General features: G+C 37.2%; 1 pseudogene; it reads left to right on the forward strand.

The window, feature by feature from the left end:
• The window catches only part of LOC107822783 (long chain acyl-CoA synthetase 6, peroxisomal-like), a 30,540-nt pseudogene extending 20,036 nt beyond the window's left edge, over positions 1-10,504 (forward strand).
• Positions 10,505-15,982: the final 5,478 nt, after the last annotated feature.

The following is a 15,982-nucleotide window of genomic DNA, read 5'->3' on the forward strand; positions in this document are numbered from 1 at the left end:
CTGCCTCAGTGTGATAATCATTCATCAACTGCTCTGTGTGGATGATCCTTTTCATCATCTTCGTTCCGATGAGATTGATCTACACAATGAAAAGAGGAGTGTGATACCAGTAAAAGAGAAATCACGTAAAATAAAAAGACAAGGTTTATACCTTTAAAGACGAATGCACAATATCATTCATCCACGTTAGAAAACTGTAACTTTCCAGTTTTGACTTCTCAACTGGGCCAATTAGTGGTTTCAGCCATACATCAGCTTGGCCAGATTTCTTCAAAAGATTACCATCTTCAGGAATCTCGATGGTAACTTGTTTCATTGCCCTACTATTATTGGAGGAACTGACTTCAACATAGGAAGTTATAACAGTAGGGGTAGTCGAGGAAGTCAAAATAGCCAAGTGCGGAACAGCGGCAGCAGCAGCAGGAACGAGTAACTGAGGTTCAATCGGAGCAGAGGAATGAAAAGTGGCAAGAGGCGTTTCCCCAGATATAAAGCCAAAGCTTTCTTCATCAAACCCACAAGAAAAGAGTTGTTCAATAGAGTCACGGGGTGAAGCAGGTGTCTCTTCATCAGAACTCACTAAGGTAGCATTTTCAGGCTCAGACATGGGAATAAAACTAGGAGGGGGAGTAGCTTCGTCATTTGAAATGACCCGTCTCCTAGCCGTGGCTTACAAACCAACGAGCCTTCATCATGTTCTTCTTTATCCTCAGAGTTCTGTGGTCTATCAGCTTTTCTTTTTGACGAAGAACTCAAGATTATCTCTTGAGCCTTTGATAGAGAGAGCCTCGAAGCAGTGATTGAAGCAGCACTCACACCTCGAATGGGAAACCCTAACAAATAAAGGGGTTAATAAGTTCCAAAATAAACATGGAAGTAAGGAAGAAAGTGAAAGAGAAAGTTACTGTGAATCTTAACTTTCCATCCAAATCTGTTTGAAAGGTATTTTCAGGACTTTTCTTCCATAGGAGCAACGGTTAACAATTTCTCTACCCAATCACAGAGATCAAGAATCTCCTCAACAGTTCCCATGGTTGCTGAAAAAGAAAAGTAAAACAGTTACGAGATTACAAGTTCTTCACAAAAAAAGAGAAATAAAAGATTGAAAGAAAGACTTACGTGCAAAGTTCCACTTCTTAGGGAAGGGCATGTTCTCTTCACCTACTAACCCATTTGTAGGAGCAGCAACAAATCGGGCATACCAGCCACGATCTTTGTCATCTTCCGGGCTAACCAAAACCCTCTTACTCCTCGCTACGAGAGTAAAAATCCCATGATGAAATAATTTGGGAGAGTAAAGATGAATCAGATGGTAAAAGATGAAGGGTAAAGAAGCCAAAATTGACAAGTATCTAAGGCATGCCACAGCCTTCCATACAATAGGACCAATCTGTCCTAAACACACATCGAAGAAACGATAAAACTCAATGATAATTGGATCAATAGGTGGCCTAAAATCTAATGTGAAGGGATACATATACACAAAAGAAAAACTAGCTTTAAAGGAAGTGATCCTTTGATTTTCATGGGGGACCAGAATCGGGAAGTTAAATTTCCAATAGCAATCTCTCCGCACAATAGAAACTAAACCCTCAGTAATCTGGGAAGGGTAAACATCAGCACGATCGTGAGAAGTCATGGAAGTGACTTGATTTTTAATTAATTCTTTATCAATGATAAAGGAAAGTTCAACGGGAATAATCTCGTCGACAATAGGTTCACGAAGCTGTTCACTAGAATCCCTACTTCTAGCGGAAGATCTATGTGAAGAAGAAGCCCTAGTTCTAGAAGATGATGAAGGAGTAGTACCAGGTTGAGAAGGAGAACCACGTACAAACACTGACCCTAAACTATGTAACCTACCACCTCTCCTACTCCTGATAGGAGCGGAAGAAGCGAAAAGTTCATCTACTATGACGACTTTTCGAGGATCAGGATTTGAAGAAGACATAGTTGTATGGGGAAGAAGTACGTAATGAAAAACAAGAGTAAGTTGTGAATAAAGAACACTGAAGAAAGTTTTTCGTAAAAGCAAAGGCAAAGGATGTATTTATATGCAGAAGCAATCGTCATGTAAAGAGGGTAATGATGGAAACATCATTATGAAAACAGTCACTTCATGACTGATGCAGCCGCAAAAAAGCCCTAAAACCCGCTGAAGAGTTGTAGAACCAATCGATGATTGCCACATGTCACATGAATTAAATGGAAGTGACATACGACGCATTAGTTCAGAGGAAGATGCAATGGTACGTGAGAAACGGCGGCAAAAATTCCCGCCATAAATGTGATCCACTTCTCAAATATTTAATTGCAGAATAATTGGTAAGTGGGGGGACTATCTGTATTGGTAAAAATAAATATTACACGTGGAGTTAATTATGTGGTTGACATGGCAAGGCACGTGGATCACTAGAAAAGCGACAGCTGGAGAGGAGCACTAAAAGAGACACGAGTCGCAGCAGATACGAACAAATCACCCACGAGGTGAAAAGAAATAGTTGCTCGAGTCTCTTTAAGTTATATGAAGAGGCACCGGTGGAATGAACCAAGACAGTAAAAGGGGAAGATTCATGGATCTTCAATTAATGAGCGTGGATGATTACAAACGTTACAGAATCTTCACGAACAGTTACGATTACCAATTATAATATTTCATTAATGTCATTAATGCTCATAATGACTCGGTCTTAAAAGGGAAAAGACATTGTACTTGAAGATCTCTATATAAGGGAAAGAAATGTCATTTGTACATACACGTTCTGATTATTATTGGAATATAATTACTTTCTTGTGCTTTCTATTGATTATTTTGTCATTTCTTATTCTAATTTCCTTTCTTATTTCTGAGAGAATATTGAATTTCTTGATTATTAGTAACCCGAGTACTTCTAAAAATAGGCTTTGACTGAGAATCTAATTCTTTGGTTAAACACCCCCTGCCCTCATTAGCTTCACCTTTCGAGCTAGTCTTTGTGTCTTATGTTGAGTACTCCTTATAAGATGCCATTTAGTTTGTAGAGCTTCTCTCTTTTCCTTTTTTATGGCTAACATATTGATTTGCTTCGACTCTACTTTGTGTCACCTAGGATTCCTTCTTTCTTTTATATACGTGTTTATGAAGGACCGGAAAGAGGGGGGGAGGGGAAGGTAGAGTCAAGTCTATCATGTTTTGAATCTGTTAAAGTAAAGCTTTGTGACCTGGGGATTACATCTAAGTTGTAACAAAGTTGTAATCAGAATTTATCTAACATGTCTAATGTTTTGTATATTCTCTCTAATGTCATGTTGTATTATGGGCATTCTGGCACATCATTAGCTCTCTTTCCTACAACATAACTGTACTGCTGCAGAAACTTTACAATGACTGGTCTACATGTTTTCCAATAGGGCCGTAGCAGTATGCAACCCTTTTGCCCTCCCAAGCCTGAAGATATTGCTACCATATGCTATACAAGTGGTACTTCTTCAACTTCAGAATCTGCTAAATAGACCAGCAATTCACATGTAGCACATTTTCAAACGCTTTGTAGAGATAAAATGTGGTGCGTTTGGAATCTTTGTTTAGCTCTACACTAATTCAGTTTATGAACTATTAACACTAAAAGGGCTCTTACAGACAGCATCTGTTTTGCAAAGCATTACTTACCATTAGCATTTATACTCTGCAGGACAATCTGAAATTGATGGATGATTTGGCGACACTTAGACCTACAATATTTAGCAGTGTTCCTCATCTGTACAACAGGATATATGCTGGGTAATGTTTATGTGATGTGCTAAATAGTGTATATCTTTTAGGCGGGTGCCTTAGATTTTGCCGATCTACTCATTATAGGATCACAAATGCTGTACAAACTTCTGGTGTACTGAAGCAGAGACTGTTCAATGCTGCAAACAACTCCATGAAGCAAGCTATCATGAATGGTAAGTTGTCTAAAACTTTTTGTCGTGCTCCTTAGGTTGCTTTAGATGATTGCGACGGACGCTCATCTAGAAAAGATAATTGTACAATACCCATCTGGGATTTGCAAAAAATACTTTTGCTTGCTTTTGTGGCTCATCTTCATGAACTTCGGTCTCTTTTATATTCAAATCTCATATTTTCAGGTAGAAAGCCATCACCAATGTGGGATAGATTGGTATTCAACAAAATAAAGGACAAACACGGGGGAGGGGGGGGGGGGGGGTCACGGCACCAAATTTACCTACGTGGGATGTCGTGATAAAACTTAGTTTTAGACACTAGGTAAGTCTAACGCTTACTCAATTAGTGGTAACTCAACTAAAAAAATTTAAATATGAAATAAAAAATTCCTACAATCTCAAAACTGGTAGTACAAGTCATAAGCTCTACAGAGTTCACTAGCAAAATTTCTAAATACAACTGTTCCAAAATAGAATCAAAAGTGCAGAAAAATATCAAAAGGTGACTCCGAAGCCTGCGAACGCGACAGCAGGTATACCTTGAGTCTCCACAGTAATGCTCGATCAACTAACAAGAATATCACTAACTCTGGGGTACCTGAATCTGCACAAAAAGATGTGCAGAAGCGTAGTATGAGTACACCACAGCGGTACCCAGTAAGTATCAAGTCTAACCTCGGTAGAGTAGTGACGAGGTCAGGTCAAGACACCTACCAAACATGTAAAGCTGTACAATACGTTACATGAAGCTAACAAGGAAGGAGTATCAATGTGAGGCCAATAATAGAAGAATTTTCAATACAAATCAACAATGAAAATAATAAGAGCACGGATGGCATCGAGCAAACAATCAAGCAATTGAGCAACAACACAGTCAGAGTACAAATATAATATAAAAATAGCACGGCATCACCTTTCGTGCTTTTACTCTCGTCCTTACCATGAAATGATGAATAATTTAAACACAATTAGACACAATTCCAACTTGAACATAGTAAAGCGTCAAATGAGTTATTAAACAAATTTAGGATTTAAATAAGGTAAATTAGTGGAGAGGTTGTGCAAATAGAATATCAATTGAGTTTAGTTTAGAAATATATGAGATCCAATATAATATTGTATTTATACAAATTAAGATATTCAATCAAATTTTTAACGAGATAAATATAGAATTTATTAAAGTAAAACGTAATAACAATTTTTCACATAAATTACACGACAATAAGATAATGAGGAAGTTGGGGTATCAATTAGAGTAAAAATATAATCCCCATTTAAATTAGTAGATCTTCGAATAAGATATGAGTTTTATTTTTTAAAAGACACACAAGTGGAACAACTTGAAAATTCTTTCATTTATATCTGCTAAATTTTCAGCAACTTAACATATCACATAGAATACATGACTCACACAAGAAGTTCATATTATTCCAGTTTTAATATATTGACGGTTCATTAATTATGTTCAAAATATAATAAAGTGATTTAATAAACCACTAATCGTCCTAGCATGGAATGCATCATGAGAATCACAATCGGAATTAACCTTAATATCACAATAATTTCATATTTGTTCATTTGTTACGGCGTGCAACCCGATCCATCAATATGAACTTAAAATAAAATTCGTTGCGGCGTGCAACCCGATCCCACAATATAATCTTTCAAATAAATTCCGTTGTGGCGTGCAACCTGATCCAACAATATAATCTTTCAAATAAATTCTGTTGCGGCGTGCAACCCGATCCAACAATAAAAATCGTTCAATTAAATTCCGTTGCGGTGTGCAACCCGGTCTAACAATATAATCGTTCAATTAAATTCTGTTGCGGCGTGCAACCTGATCCAACAATATAATCGTTCAATTAAATTCCGTTGCGGCGTGCAACCCGATCTAACAATATAATCGTTCAATTAAATTATGTTGCTGCGTGCAACCCGATCCAACAATATAATTTTTCAATTAAATTTCGTTGCAGCATGCAACCCGATCCAACTATATAATATTTCAATTAAATTCCGTTGCGGTGTGCAACCCGATCCAATAATATAAATCATATCTGTTGCGGCGTGCAATCCGATCCTCAAGCAACACAAATTAAGCAACCAATTTACAACCAACTACAGTATACCACAAAATCAAAAGGAAAAATGAGGCTACACAAAGAAGTCATAACTAATGAAAAAGGCTACACGATAGCTCACAAAATCAAATAGTAAGGAAGTGACAATCCATAAGCCAATGCACAATTTATGAGCATCAATTGACAATTAAGGCATATAGCAAGTAAAGCATGAATTCAACGAGTGGTTACAATCAACAATTGGCATATAAGGTAATCTTGACAACAAAGATGGAACATGTGCTAACAATTTCAAGTAAAGCACGTACAAACAATTCTAACACAAAAGATGTAGTCATGAAACGATAGTTACAATTAGTTACATGAAGGGAGACTAATAGTCCAATCCGTTCAAATACCAAATATAGGTCGTGTACCCACTCGTCAGCTCGCGTACATGACCTTCACATAACACGAATGATATAATCATCTCAAATCCTAAGGGATGGTTTCCCTCACACGGAGTTAGACAAGATACTTACCCTAACAAAGTTAGGCCGACATTCTAAAATAACCTTCTTGCCCAAAACGACCCTCGGACGGCTCCGATCTAGTCAAAATATTTTTATAAAATAATTACAATGCATAGAAAATAATTTTGGATAATAATACATCAATTTTCAATTTTTATTCTAAAAGCCAGCCCTGGGGCCCGCATCTTGGAACCCTACAAAAATTGAAGAAATCCAAATACTCATTCCGATACGAGTTCAACCATACCAATTTTATCAAATTCCGATAATGAATCGACCTTAAATACTCAATTTAAGGTATAGAAAATTTCTACCATTTTCAACCAATTCACTAATTTCATGATAAAAATAACAATAGATTCATGTATTTTAACCAAAATCGAGTTAGGAATTCTTATCCCAATGTTTTCCTTGAAAAACTCTCGAACAATTGCCTCACCCGAGCTTTCTTCGTCCAAAAATGTAAGAATGAGACAAAGTCTTATTTTTTAACTTTGTTCTGCTGCCCAGGGGTTTGTTCTTCGTGTTCGTGACCCTCCCCTGGAGTTCGCGATGAACAAATTCTTCAACAACTATTTCCAAACTCTTCTCAGATAACCTCTAGTATAATGGTCATAACTTTTTGTACAAAATTCCAAATGACAAATGGTTTGACCTTTTGGAAACTAGACATCAAGGACTACAACTTTCATGTTTTTTTCATCTCCCAATTCCTTAAATATTTCGAGATATAAGCTTCCAAAGTCAGCCTTGTGCAACAATAATTTCTTCTTCGCGATTTCCAAACTCTTCTCAGACATCCTGTAGTGTATCCATCATAATTTTTTGTACACAATTCCAAATGGCAAACGATTTGATTTTCTGAAAACTATAGAAACAAAGGGCTAACCAAATATATCAACAAGTCCTAAAACACAATACGAACTTAGTCGAGGTCTCAAATCACATAAAACAATACCAAAACTATGACTCGCACCTCGAATCAAACTTATGAGTTTATGAAATTTTCAAATTCTATAAGTTGTACCGAAACATATCAAATCAATCCAAAATGACCCCAAATTTTGCACACGGGTCCTAAATGATATAATGGAGTTGTTCCAGTTTCCGGAATCAGATTTTGAGCCTGATATCAGTAAAGTCAACTCCCGGTCAAACTTTCTTAAAATCTTTTATTTTTTCAACTTTCGCCAAAATAAATCAAATTATTCTACGGACTTTCAAATCCAAATTCGGACATACTCCTAAGTCCGAAATCACTATACGAAGCTATTGACATCATCAAAATCTTATTCCGGAGTCATTTGCTCAAAAGTCAAACTCCGGTCAACTCTTTTCATTTAAGCTTCAAAAATAAGAATTGTTCTTTAAATTTAATCCTGAATCATCCGAAAACCAAACTCGACCACACACGCAAGTCATAATACATATCACAAAGTTGTCCGGGAATTTAAGTCGATGAACGAGATGCTAATTCACAAAATGACAAGTCGGGTCGTTACAGAGGGGAGGCGAGTTCGTCTTATGACCTCAGGTGATTCACCATTGTCGCCTGATGTGATGGAGTTCTTGAGAGTGTAAGTTGACAATTATTGCTGCTCTAAAGCACTGGAAGATTTTATTCTATCATTGTGAGAATGTACGGGAGAAAAATCTATTTGTTAACAATGATACAATGAGCCCTATATATAATACATATGGGATTATGACATATTCTACTCCTACTATATATGGGACTAGGACATATTCTTCCCCTACTACATATAGGACTATGACTATTTACACATAGCTATCTAACCCCCTCAAACCGCTGCATACAAATCATATATACCGAATTTGTTACATATGTAACTAATACGAGGACCAGTGAGGGACATGGTGAAAATATCTGCAAGGTGATCATTCGGCAAACTAGATCCCCCCCCCCCCATGAGCAACAAAAGTAGGTGGTTGCTGATGCCGAAAAGTCTCTGAAAAAATTTGAAAATAGTAAGAATATGCCGAATTCCACACTACAAAATAGGTTCTAAAACACCACCAGAAAACACAATCTTTTTTGGAAATTAATGTTCATATCAAGAAATCACTTTTCACATAAAAAAAATAAAAGTTGTCAGAATTTGATGTAATTTATATGAGTAGGCTCGGAATCACTAGACGGGTATGTTGTCCTGAAGAAATTTTGTCAAAAAATGGTCGGAATGGCTCACACGCGCCAGAAAAGTTACTGTAGCTCGCCGGAACCCTAGCTCTAGCGGCGCATGACTTTCTGCCGGAGCGATTGACTGGGATTTTGTCGCCTGACTTTTTCGAACAAGATGGTAGTGTTGGTTTTCACACATCACTTACCGATGAGGAGATAATGCAAATCAATCTTGAGTCGTCAACCGGAAAGACGCACAGTGACTGATTTTTCTGTTCAGATGGGACTAGAATTTCTAGGGTTTGGTCGCACAAGAGTTTAAGATCTGATGGTGGTAATGGTATATGCACAGTACCACAGTAGCACTGATGAACCCTGAGAACAAGACAAAGTTATCGGAAAATTGCACGGCGGCGAAATCTTTCTTCCCGAATGTCGCTGGAATGACGCACAACGATAATTTTCCCACTGAAGCTCTGATTCCATATGAGAATGCACGGGAAAAAAAATCTATTTTATTAACAATGATACAATGAGCCCTTTATATAATACATATTCTACTTCTGCTACATATGGTATTAGGACATATTCTACTCCGACTACATATGTGACTAGGACATATTCTACTCCTACTACATATAGGACTATGACTATTTACATATAACTATCTAACAATCATATTGTGACTCTTGTTGTTGCTGAGGACTATCTGAACAAATTCCTTCTTGCAGATGTTTTGGTTGTCTAGTAATCGAAGGGTATGGCATGACTGAGACTTCGTGTGTCATAAGCTCAATGGACGACAGTGATATCTTAACTGGTCATGTTGGTTCACCAAATCCCGCGTGTGGTAAGGTTTTAATTAATGATAGCAGATAAACATCTTTGTAGTCAAGAGTCGTGTCTCTTAATTTGCTCTTCCTTCCATATTATTCCCCTTCTTGAGCTAAATTTTAGGATTGTGGCATAGAAAAGGTTTTTAGGCATAGAAACGGTTTTCCCCTTCCATATTACTCTCCTTCCTTCCTCTATTACTTTTTACAGCGCTAGAGTTAATCTAAGGGTTGCTAAAGAAAAATTGTAAATGACTTCAATTTTTCTATGACACTGCTATTTTCAGAGGTAAAGCTCGTGGATCTTCCAGAAATGAGTTACACATCAGAAGATCAGCCTCATCCTCGTGGAGAGATTTGTGTTAGAGGCCCTATTATTTTTTAACGCTATTACAAAGATGAAGTGCAGACGTACTTACCTTTTGCACATTGATATCTCATTTTTCTTTTTGTGATTGAGACAAGTTTCTCCGAGATAATTTGCATGACATAGTAGTTAAAAAGAGGGAGGTAATTGATGAAGACGGTTGGCTGCATACTGGTGACAGGTAGAATCTATTTGATATGATTAGGACAGACAAATTCATTTTGAGATACAAAACAACACTTATCCACCCGGCCCCTATATTTGTGGGCGACTAGGTGGTCGGAAGGAGTTTTTGTCAACCCCTTCCATTCCATCAATTTAATTTTATAATAGGTTACATGGTTTTCAAAATTTATTTGCCTCTTGTGATATTAGACACATCTATCATGTTGTGCCTTGCTTGTCATTAATGGTAGTCTGATCTCTGAATGCTCATTATGAATAGGAAGAAGAATATCTTCAAGTTGGCACAGGGGCTCCTGAGAAAATTGAGAATGTTTATGCCAAATGAAAATTGGTTGCAAAGTGTTTTATTTATGGTAAGCAGATAAAGAACTTTTCTCTTACGGATTCAATAAATGGTGTCTCCTTTGCTCACTACTGCAACATTGCAGGTGACAGCTTTAATTTCTCTTTAGTAGCAGTAGTTTGTGTAGAGCCAGATGTCTTTAAGAAATGGACATCATCTGAGGGAATCAAGGTAGCTTCTAATCTTCAACATTTAGCCAATGTATTTACATTTTGCCAAATGCTTCACTTAAAGCAACTTGTGTGGAGGTCATTATTTAGATTTCTAACCATCATATTTTGAGCGTCTAATTATTAACTCTGCACAGAGCACATGAGATGTGCTTATATTCACACAGGTAGCAAATTACAACTTGCTTCTAGAGCTTCCCATAAAATATACTAGTAATTAAATGATTGGCCAACTTTTTATTCTGATTATGGCTTATTTTGATATATTCCTGAATGATTTTCCCTTGATCAAGTGAATCCACGAAATTTGTTATTCCCGTCAATATTACTGTATTTGTAAATAATAATTCTGCAAAATATAAGTTAACGTAATGAAACAGTAATAAATTCGAGCCCACTGAATTCACAGTGTTTCCTTAAGGAATTTAATCCCCTCCTAGTACCCAAGGTAATGGATTATTTCCTCCCAGGATAGAACGAATAACACACTGGTGTAGCGGTACTTCAAACCCCAGTGTTTCAGCGAACACAAAGTTCGGTAGCAAATCACACTTACAGTTGCTTTGTTTGAAGTTAAAAACAATGCAGAACGAAGGAGTATAAACTCAGAAAATCATATAGAAATGCTGAAAGGAAGGAATGCAATGTATAGCCAATTTGTTGAGCGAATTGTGTGTTGTGTGTTGAGTGTCTTTCTTCAACAGTTGTTGCACATATATATATAGCAGCCAGTGTTGAAGAAGACCAAACGTCCACCCTCCATGGTGGAGCAAGCATTAGCTTGTTTGTGGAGCAAGCACATTCATCTTTGTGGAGCAAGCACATTCATGGTGGGAAGAGCATTAGGCGGCTGCCAAATGGTCAATACACGAATTGAAAAATATCCGTGTTAATATTTACTATTAACAAATAAATTTGATCCAAAAAATTAATCATTCAATCTGTAGCCGTAGCCGAGCGACGACGACGACGGCGCGAGGCTTGCTTTCTTCTTAACTCTTTAAGAGCTACAAGAAGAGCAATTATATATATACCCACCAAAAATCTTTTCCTCTTCCAATATGGGACAATGTCTCATTGTCAAGAGGGGGAAACTTAAAATTTTACTCAAAATTTCATTTTCCCTCCCTTTCCCATTCACCCTCATTTTAAGACTATTTCATCTTAAAAAATAAAAAACTCAACAATCCCCCACATGAATGGGGAATGGCTATATCACGGAAGTATGCATGAAATAACTGTGTGATTTACAAGCAAGGATTAATCGCATCTGGATAAGTAGGTTTCCCTTTGAACTTTCCGTAGTAAACTTATGTCGGATATACTCGGTCAATCGGTAGATTTGATATCTTTGAACCGTCGATCTTCGGTGTATACCTAGACAACTATAAGTCACACAATCAACCATTAACCATCTTTGGTTCTCATTGTTGTGTTCGTTTCAGCCATGAACACCGCCTGGTTTCATAAGTGCGTAGAGAACGGGCCTTACATAGTTCTCCTTGAAGCGGCTAACACTTTACACTTACATAGGTGATTCCTAAACGTGTCATCCTGTAGATACACTATTTGATATACCCCGTATCAAATTTAGAAATCATTAAAAAAACCTTAATGCTTTATCCTTGGTACTGAACATTGTCTCATCACGAGAACGGACTAAAATTTTATTTGACAATGTTGAACCGTCATTAATGACTTTGTTTGATCTCCTTGAACCTAGATCTTGGGATCTCCAGTCTTCTAGGTAGAGTTACCGCCACAATGACTTGTTCTCGACCATAGCCCCATTCCCCTTGATGATTTCTCAACTACCTCTCTAGTTAGGCCTTTTGTAAGTAGATCCGACACATTATCACTTGACTTTACATAGTCAATCGTGATAATTCCTCTAGAGAGTAATTTCCTAACGGTTTTATGTCTTCATCGTATATGACGAGATTTACCATTATACATAACGCTCTCAGCCCTTCCAATTGCCGCTTGACTATCACAATGTATGCATATTGGTGCCAACGGTTTGGGCCAAAATAGAATGTCTTCCAAGAAATTTCGGAGCCATTCAGCTTCTTCACCGGCTTTATCTAAGGCTATGAATTCAGCCTCCATTGTAGAGCGGGCAATACATGTTTGTTTGGACGACTTCCAAGATACCGCTCCTCCACCAATAGTGAATACATATCCACTCGTGGACTTAGAATCAGTTGAACCGGTGATCCAATTTGCGTCACAGTATCCCTCAATCACCGCAGGGAAATTACTGTAGTGCAATTCAAAGTTCTGGTATGTTCTAAATATCCCAAAACTCGTTTCATTGCCATCCAATGAGATTGGCCTGGATTGCTCGTATATCGACTCAGTTTACTTATAGCACAAGCTATATCTGGTCGTGTACAATTCATGATATACATTAAGCATCCCAACACACGAGCATAATCCAATTGTGATATGCTTTGGCCTTTATTCTTTGCTAATGCAAGATTCACGTCAATTGAAGTCTTTGCAACTTTAAAGCCTAAGTGCTTGAATTTTTCAAGTACTGTCTTAATATAATGAGATTGTGACAATGCCAGACCTTGAGGAGTCTTATGGATCTTAATTCCCAGAATTAAATCAGCAACTCCCAAGTCTTTCATATCAAACTTGCTATTGAGCATACGCTTAGTAGCATTTATGTTGGCAATGTCATTACTCATTATCAGCATATCATCCACATATAGGCAAACAATGACTATGTGATTTGGAACATTTTTAATGTACACACATTTATCACATTCATTTATCTTAAAACCATTTGACAACATTGTTTGGTCAAATTTCGCATGCCATTGATTGGGTGCTTGTTTTAGTCCGTAAAGAGACATAACAAGTCTACATACCTTCTTTTCTTTACCTGGAACCACAAACCCTTCAGGTTGTTCCATGTAAATTTCTTCCTCCAACTATCCATTTAAGAAAGCTGTCTTAACATTCATTTGATGAATTTTAAGACCATACACTGCAGCTAATGCTACTAACATCCGTATGGACGTAATTCTTGTAACTGGAGAGTATGTATCAAAGTAGTCTAGACCTTCTCGTTGTCTATACCCTTTGACTACGAGCCTTGCCTTGAATTTATCAATAGTGCCATCATCTTTGATTTTTCTCTTAAAAATCCATTTAGAACCCAAAGGTTTATTTCCAGGAGGAAGATCAACCAATTCCCATGTATGGTTGTTCAATATGGATTCTATTTTACTATTGACTGCCTCTTTCCAAAACAATGATTCCGAAGAAGTCATAGCTTCTTTAAATGTTTGAGGCTCATTCTCCAATAAGAAAGTCACAAAATCTGGTCCAAATGAAGTAGACATTCTTTGACGTTTACTACGTCTTGGATTCTCCTGATTACATGTACTTTGTTTTGTTTCTTCCCGAGGTCATTTAGATCCTTCACCAAACGACTCACATTCCTTTTTATATGGATATATATTTTCAAAGAACTCAGCATTATCTGATTCTATAACCGTATTATTATGAATGCCAGGATTTTCTGATTTATGAACCAGAAATCGATATGCTTTACTATTTGTCGCATATCCTATGAAAACACAATCAACGGTTTTCGGTCCTATCTTTACCCTTTTGGGTTTAGGAACTTGCACTTTTGCCAAACACCCACACACTTTAAAGTAATTCAAGTTGGGCTTCCTTCCTTTCCATTTTTCATATGGAATGGATTGTGTTTTGCTATGGGATACTCGATTTAATATTCGATTAGCCGTAAGAATGGCTTCCCCCCACAAGTTTTGTGGCAAACCAGAACTTATCAACAACGCATTCATCATCTCCTTTAATGTGCGATTCTTTCTTTCCACAATCCCATTAGATTGGGGCATGTAAGGGGCTGTTGTTTGATGAATAATTCTATATTCTAAACATATTTCTTCAAAAGGAGATTCATATTCATCACCCCTATCACTTCTTATCATTTTTACTTTCTTGTTAAGTTGCGTTTCAACTTCATTTTGTATTGCCTGAATGCGTCTATTGCTTCATCTTTACTATGCAGTAAGTAAACATAGCAATATCGAGTACCATCGTCAATAAAAGTTATGAAATACTTCTTTCCACCGCGAGATGGTATTGACTTCATGTCACAAATATCTGTGTGAATTAAGTCTAAAGGATTTGAATTCCTTTCAACTGACTTATAAGGATGTTTAACATACTTAGATTCCACACATGTTTGACATTTTGATTTTTCGCATTCAAACTTGGGTAGTAATTCCAAGTTAATCATTTTCCACAAGGTTTTATAATTGACATGACCCAAACGTACATGCCATAAATTATTTGACTCAAGTAAGTAAGAAGAAGCTGAAATATTATTATTGTTTTCCACAACCATTACATTCAGATTGAAAAGGCCCTCGGTGAGGTAACATTTTCCTACAAATATTTCATTCTTACTAATGACAACCTTGTTGGACACAAAAATGCACTTAAAACCGTGCTTAACAAGAAGTCCAGTAGAGACTAAATTCTTTCTCATTTCGGGAACATGAAGGACATTGTTCAAAGTCATGACCTTGCCAGAAGTCATTTTCAGAAATATCTTCCCATATCCTTCAACTTTTGCTGTTGAAGCATTTCCCATATAAACTGTCTCTCCGGGTCCAGCAGGAGCATAAGTAGCAAAAGCTTCTCTAACTGCACAAACATGGCGAGTGGCTCCTGAATCAAACCACCACAGTTTAGGATTTCCCACCAAGTTACATTCAGAAAGCATGGCACACAAGTTATCAACATCATCATGGTTTACTACCATGTTTGCTTGACCCTTTTTCTTGTCTTTCTTCGGAGCACGACACTCCGTAGATTTGTGTTCGGTTTTTCCACAGTTGTAGCAGTTTCCACTAAACCGCTTCTTGCTTGGGTTGTATTTCGGACCAGAAGCCTTCTTCCTCTTTTTGTTAGCTTCAACAATATTTGCTCCCATTATTGTTGAATTTCCACGGCCTCTCCTTTCAGCAGCTTTATTGTCCTCTTCGATTCTCAACCGAACAATGAGATCTTCAAGGGACATTTCCTTTCGTTTGTGTTTCAAATAATTTTTGAAATCCTTCCACAACGGAGGCAACTTCTCAATCATTGCTGCTACTTGGAATGCTTCGTTGATGACAAGACCTTCAGCAAGTAGATCATGAATAATCACTTGCAATTCCTGGACTTGGGTAATAACAGACTTGCTATCTACCATTTTGTAGTCCAAAAATTTTGCGTCAACGAATTTCTTCATCCCGACATCTTCAGTTTTATATTTCTTTTCAAGCGCATTCCATAATTCTTTTGACGTCTCCATGCTACTGTATACACTATACAGATTATCATCCAGTCCGCTAAGAATATAATTCTTGCATAAAAAATCAGAA

This window comes from Nicotiana tabacum, chromosome 19 (assembly GCF_000715075.1).
Source record: "Nicotiana tabacum cultivar K326 chromosome 19, ASM71507v2, whole genome shotgun sequence".
Lineage (NCBI taxonomy): Eukaryota > Viridiplantae > Streptophyta > Magnoliopsida > Solanales > Solanaceae > Nicotiana > Nicotiana tabacum.